Below are 7657 nucleotides of genomic sequence, written 5' to 3'. Positions count from 1 at the left end.
TTGGTAAGAACCTACCTTCTATGGACACCTGGAAGGGCAGCTACTCTGAGCTTCCTGTCTGTTGTCAATGCTGTTTTGACAGATCCTGGCTTTCACTGGTGGGGGTCTTCTCTCCCCTCTAACATAAGGGGCAATCCTTTCCCAATTTCTCCTCTTGGGATATTCTCATGTGAGTCTCGACAGCTTTGGAGCCTGTGTGACTAGAAGGGAGCTGGGTGGAAGCCTGGGCAGAAGCAGAAGTCTGGAGCTGGGGTGGGCTAAAGGAGCAGATGCAGTTTCTGTGTTGGACTGAATGATGCAGACAGGAGTTAGACCCAGGGTGTGTCGATAAACTGGGAAGAGTTCATTGGCTTGACAGTGATCATGAACCCTGGTGACCCAACAGCCCTGATTAGTTGGGGGGGTGGATACAGCCCAAAAAGAGTTTCCACCTGTCTCAAACCTCTTGGCCTCTGTAAAATGAGGAAGAAACTAATGGATACAAAGGAGTCAGCAGTCTACTTAAACCAGGCAAACCTTGGGGGTTACTGAATTTTTAAATACCCTTGCAAGAGTAGGTGGGGAAGAAAAAGCAAATGTTTGAGAGATCAGCCTCCCAAAGGAAAAAAGAAGGGAATAAGGGCACAAACAGAAAAATAAGCCAACCTAGTTTATCAATCTCTTAATTGCCAAATCTAATGACCTTGGCTCAATCCTCCTCGACCTCTCTCTTCATCACTCTTCTTAAGGCTCCCTTCTCTCTAGGTTTTTGGAGCTCCTCCCTCTCTGACTATTCCTTCTGTCTCCTTGGCTGGTATCTCCTTCAAATCATGCCCTTTCATCATGACTGTCAGGGTTCTCTCCTGGGTCCTCTTCTCCCTCTATACAACTTCACTTGGATTTAATTACCATGGCTAGGCTGAAGCGCCTCAAATGCCCTAACCAATCTGATGGCCTCCAATACATCTCAACTGCCTTTCAGACATCTCAAACTGGATGTCCAGTGGACACCTAGAATTCAGCCTCTCCAAAATTGAAGTCATTATTGTTCCTCCATGTTTTGGTGGGATATTCAAGGCAATATCATATGAGATTCAACTTAATGTCAAAGAAATGAGCCAGGAACTCTAGATTGATTTTATAGGTAGTTTAATAATCAAAGTGAAATGCTCACATCAGGGCACTCTAAGGTGGCCACTAGATGACAATCATGGATCCCTACAAAGACATCCCAAAATCCCCATTGTAATTATAGAAAACAGACAAAGAAAGGAGGAACTGCAAAGTTATGTTAGTGTGAATTGACCAGCACTTAAGGGTTCCCTCAGCTTGGTGCTGGCATAAGATCTCATATACTTGCATGCTATATCCAATGTATTCTCTTTTGACTTATATTAGATTTAGTTACATTATCCATAGCACAGATAGACTTATTGGGAACCAACATTATTTCCTAGAGTATTTTATGTTATTTATGACTTTACAACTTAAGGAATCTGCATCCTAGGCTTTCAGCCAACAAGGATTTCACTCACCAGAACCCTATCTCCCTATTACAGTTGAGGGTACAGAAGCATTCTCTAACAATAAGGCTAGTGGAAGTGATGGAATTGCAACTGAGATATTTACAACTCTACAAAATGATGGTGTAAAAGTGCTGCACTCAATATGCCTGCACTGGGTTGGAAAAGCTCTGTTTATGTCCCAGTCTTAAAGAAGTGAAATGCCAAAAAACGTTTGCATTTCCGAACAATTTCACTCAGCAGCAAGGTTTTGCTTAAGATTCTGCAAACTTGGCTTCATCAGTATGTGAACCCAGAGACCAAATTGCCAATGTTTTCTGGATTATAGGGGAAAACAGAGGAATTCCAGAAAAAACATCTACTTCTGCATCATTGATCATCCTAAAGTCTTTAAATGAGTCACAACAAAATGCAGCAAGTCTTCACAAAGAGATGGGAGTCCCAAATCATCTATCTCCCGAGGAACTGGTTATGGGTCAAGAAGCAATGAGATTAGAACCAAACATGGAACAACTGACTGGTTTAAGATTGGAAAGGGCTTACAGTAGTGCTGTATATTATCACCATATCTAACCTATGTACAAAATGCATCATGCAAAATGCTAGCCTGGAAGAATCAAAACCTGGAATTAAAGTTATTGGGAGAAATACCAATAATCTCAGATATGCAGATGATAGCACTCAAACGGCAAAAGTGAAAAATTAATCCTCTTGATGAGTGAAAGAAGAGTGTAAAAACTGGCTTCAAGCTTAACATTAAAAAATAGTCTTAGGGGTGGCTAGGTGGTATAGTGGATGAAGCACTGGCTTTGGAGTCAGGAATACCTGGGTTCAAATCCGGTCTCAGACACTTACTAATTACCTAGCTGTGTGGCCTCGGGCAAACCACTTAACCCCGTTTGCCTTGCAAAAACCTAAAAAAAAAATAATAATAATAATAATAATCTGGTGTTCACAAGATGGAGTGAGGAACAGATTTTCTGAATCCCCAAATTCTCCTTCATCAATTGTAAAACTGCCTCAGAATTGATCTAGGAGTAGCAAAGCAGCTAACCAGACCCCACAGGAAAGCTCTATCTCACAGTGGGGTGGGGAGGAGAAGAGGTTCAAGAGCAGCCACCAGCCTCACAGCACATGTCAGCAGCAAGACTCCAAGCAATCTACCGGCCAGCCCTCACCAACCCCTTAACAAACCAGCAGGGCAGGTGAGCAGTCAGTATAACATAAGAAGACTCCACCACAGTGATCCCACCCTCAGTACAGGCCATTGGCCAAGCTAAGCCTTAACCCCATTGCTGACCAATAGTAAAACCCATCCTCTGGGACAGGTCAAGAGCTAAACCTTACACTCAGGGGAAGCCAACAAGGAGGCCCGAGCCCAGAGAAGTCTATCCTCCAAAGAAATCAAGCAGCTAAGCCCTGAAGCCCAGTGAAAGTTAGCAGTAAGACCCTGAATCCCAGCACAAAGAGCATGGACAAGTGCAGGACATGTGCCCAGTGCAGGACAAGAGCCCAGTTTTCACATAAAAATACCAAGTTAGCAAAAAGACAGAAAAGATAAGCTATATAGCTTGACTAAAGGAAAGCTACTATGATGATAGGATGGATCAAAGGAAAAGATTAGAAGATGACATTTATTATCAACATAGCTACATGAGAAGCCTCAAAGAAAAAATATCTAAGGCCCAAAAATAATTCCTCGAAGAGATTTAATTTTTTTTAAAGATTTTATTTATTTTGAGTTGTACGATTTCCCCCCTAATCTTGCTTCCCCCCCATCCCCCACAGAAGGCAATTTGCCAGTCTTTACATTGTTTCCATGGTATGTATACATTGATCCAAATTGTTGAGTGTGATGAGAGAGAAATCATATCCTTAAGGAAGAAACATAAAGTAGAAGAGATAGCAAGATCAGACAATAAGATAGCAGGTTTTTTCCTAAATTTAAGGAAATAGTCCTTGGTCTTTGTTCAAACTCCACAATTCTTTTTCTGGATATAGATGGGATTCTCCATTGCAGAGAGCCCCAAATTGTCCCTGATTGTTTCACTGATGGAATGAGCAAGTCCATCAAGGTTGATCATAACCCCCATGTTACTGTTAGGGTGTACAGTGTTTTTCTGGTTCTGCTCATCTCACTCAGTATCAATTTATTCAAATCCTTCCAGGCTTCCCTGAATTCCCATCCCTCCTGATTTCTAATAGAACAATGGTGTTCCATGACATACATAGACCACAGTTTGCTAAGCCATTCCCCAATTGAAGGACATTTACTTAATTTCCAATTCTTTGCCACCACAAACAGGGCTGCTATGAACATTTTTGTACAAGTGATGTTTTTACCCTTTTTCATGATCTCTTCAGGGTATAGACCCAGTAGTGGTATTACTGGATCAAAGGGTGTATGCACATTTTTATTGCCCTTTGGGCATAATTCCAAATTGCTCTTCAGAAAGGTTGGATGAGTTCACAGCTCCACCAACAGTGCAATAGTGTCCCAGATTCCCCACACCCTTGCAAAGAAGATCATTGTCCTTTCTGATCAAATTGGCCAGTCTGAGAGGTGTGAGGTGGTACCTCAGAGCTACTTTGATTTGCATTTCTCTAATAAGAAATGATTTAGAACAATTTTTCATATGACTATGGATCGCTTTGCTCTCCTCATCTGTAAATTGCCTTTGCATATCCTTTTGACCATTTGTCAATTGGGGAATGGCTTGTTTTAAAAAAAAAAATTTGACTCAGTTCTCTGTATATTTTAAAAATGAGTCCTTTGTCAGAAATACTAGTTGTATTGGCATGTCGTTTGCACACAAAATTAAAGAATAGAGCAAAATAATGCAATGCAGGAGGAGACAAAAGAAATGCACTAAGCCAAGAAAAAACATTCAGTAAAATGTTTATCTGTTTTACAGGAAAAAAAAATCTTGCCTTGAAATTTACACAGTGAGACTGTACATAATTGCATGAAAATATCTATTTTTCCCTAAAACATTTTTCATTCATGAGTATTTTCAAGTTTTTCATACTGTACACATTTCTTAAAACACACGATACCAGCAGTACCTGAGAATGAATGCTGAATTTGGTACACAATGTATTATCTACCTCAAGGTAACAGAAGCATGTGGCAAAACATGTACCACCCATAGTGCTTCACAATATGTACTTCTATTTACCCAGTGTTATCATAGAAACTTCTTTTAGGTTTTTTTTTTTAGGTTTTTGCAAGGCTAACGGGGTTAAGTGGCTTGCCCAAGGCCACACAGCTAGGTAATTATTAAGTGTCTGAGACCGGAATTGAACCCAGGTACTCCTCACTTCAGGGCTGGTGCTTTATCCACTACGCCACCTAGCTGCCCCCATAGAAACTTCTTAGTAAGGTTCATTCATTGTTTATAAGTGTTCTGGTATGCATTCTTTATAGTGAAGTGTTAATATACCACATCTGATTTATTTTAGCAAATCAGTATGTTTTCTGTATTCAATTATAGAAAGTTAACTTAGTTTTTTGAAATTTATTTGCAAACATAGTTTTTCCATTTGGCACTATGGTTTATTGGCTACCTAGCTAAATATTATAATGTCAGCTTGTTCTGAGGCTGTCCATGTACTTAATTTACTTAAGTGTTCATTTTAAGTAAAGAGCTCACTGTATATAGGAATTTGTATTTTGGAGGTGCTTGATCTTTCTACAAAGAAAAATTAGGAATTACTTTATTATAAAATGCTCCTAGAAGTCACAATTGTGTTTATTTTTTTAAAAATTGTAATGTTAAACTTGTGTGCATGGATGTAATTAAGGTACATCGTTATTGTAGGTTAAAAGTTGTATATGTTAAGCCATATTTTGTTTTTACTGTACTTTTTTTACTGAATGATCTATTCCCCATTCCATAGCAAGCATGAATAAAATTAGGTTAAATGTTAAAAAAAAAAAAGAAAGAAATACTAGTTGTAAAGATTGATTCCCACTTTACATTTCTTTTGATCTTGGTTACAGTGGTTTTGTCTGTGCAAAAGCTTTTTAGTTTAATGTAATCAAAATCATCTAGTTTATTTCTAGTGATGTTCTTCATCTCTTTCTTAGTCATAAACTACTTCCCTTTCCATAGATCTGACAGGTAAATTAGTCTTTGATCTCCTAGTTTGCTTAGAATATTGTTTTTATGTCTGAATCCTGTATCCATTTGGATCTTATCTTGATATAGGGTATGAGGTGTTGGTCTAATCCAAATTTCTTCCATACTAACTTCCAATTTTCCCAGAAGTTTTTATCGAAGAATTTTTATCCCAATAGCTGGACTCTTTGAATTTATCAAACAGCAGATTACTATAATCGTTTCCTGCTATTGCACCTAGTCTATTCCATTGATCCATGACTCTATTTCTTAGCCAATACCAGACAGTTTTGATGACTGATGCTTTATAATATAATTTTAGATCAGGTAGGGCTAAGTCCCCTTCTATACTTTTTTTCATTGAATCCCTGGAAATTCTTGACTTTTTATTTCTCCATATGAATTTACTTACAACTTTTTCTAACTCATTAAAGTAATTTTTTGGAATTTTGATTGGGCACTAAACAGGTAGTTTAGTTTTAGTAGAATTGTCATTTTTATTATATTAGCTCGACCTATCCATGCACAGTTGACATTTGCCCAGTTATTTAAATCTGATTTTATTTGTGTGAGAAGTGTTTTGTAATTGTTTTCAAAAAGTTTCTGAGTCTGCCTTGGCAAATAGACTCCCAGGTATTTTATATTGTCTGAGGTTACTTTGAATGGGATTTCTCTTTCTAGCTCTTCCTGCTATATCTTACTAGTCATATATAGAAAAGTTGAGGATTTATGAGGGTTTATTTTATATCCTGCAACTTTGCTAAAATTGCTAATTATTTCCAGTAATTTTTTGGATGATTTCTTGGGATTCTCTAGGTAGACCATCATGTCATCTGCAAAGAGTGAGAGTTTTGTCTCTTCCTTCCAAAATCTAATTACTTACATTTTTTTTCTTCTCTAAATGCTGAAGCTAACATTTCTAATATGATATTGAAATGTAGTGGTGGTGATAATGGGCATCCTTGTTTCACCCCTGATCTTATTGGGAATGCCTGTAGCCTCTCCAGTTGAATATAATGCTTGTTAATAGTTTCAGATAGATACTGCTAATTATTCTAAGGAACAGTCCATTTATTACTACACTTTCTAGTGTTTTTAGTAGGAATGGGTGCTGCATTTTGTCAAAAGCTATTTCAAAAGCTGTTGATATGATCATATAATTTCTGATAGGTATGTTGTTGATATAATTGAGTATACTAACAGTTTTCCTAATAATGAACTAACCCTGCAATCCTAATTGGTCATAATGTATTATTCCAGTGATAACTTGTTGTAATCATTTTTGCTAAGATTTTATTTAAGATATTTGCATCTAGGGGCGGCTAGGTGGCACAGTGGATAGAGCACCAGCCCTGGAGTCAGGAGTACCTGGGTTCAAATCTGGTCTCAGACACTTAATAATTACCTAGCTGTGCGGCCTTCGGCAAGCCACTTAACCCTGTTTACCTTGCAAAAACCTTAAAAAAAAAAAAAAGAAGATATTTGCATCTAGGGGCAGCTAGGTGGTGCAGTGGATAAAACATCAGCCCTGGAGTCAGGAGTACCTGGGTTCAAATCCAGTCTCAGACACTTAATAATTATCTAGCTGTGTGGCCTTGGGCAAGCCATTTAACACCATTTGCCTTACCAAAAAAAAAAAAAAAAAAGATTTGCATCTATATTCATCAGGGAGATGTATATATATATATATTTTTTAAAAGCAAAATAGAGTAGAAGAAAAATGGAAAGGAAATGAGAATAATGCAAAAGTATCATGAAAAAAGAGTCAATAACATGGTAAAATTTCCTAAAAAATAGAATTGGCCAAATAAGAAAATGCAGAAGTTTACTTAAGGGGGTGGCTAGGTAGCGCAGTGGATAAAGCACCAGCCCTGGAGTCAGGAGTACCTGGGTTCAAATCTAGTCTCAGACACTTAATAATTACCTAGCTGTGTGGCCTTGGGCAAGCCACTTTGACCCCATTTGCCTTGCAAAAACCTAAAAAAAAAAGTTTACTTAAGAAAATAACTTCTTGGAGCAGCTAAGTCAGCCCAG

The sequence above is a fragment of the Macrotis lagotis genome, chromosome 4, assembly GCF_037893015.1.
Source record: "Macrotis lagotis isolate mMagLag1 chromosome 4, bilby.v1.9.chrom.fasta, whole genome shotgun sequence".
Classification (NCBI taxonomy): Eukaryota; Metazoa; Chordata; class Mammalia; order Peramelemorphia; family Peramelidae; genus Macrotis; species Macrotis lagotis.
The sequence above is the reverse complement of the archived record's forward strand: the minus strand, read 5'-3'. Positions refer to the sequence as shown.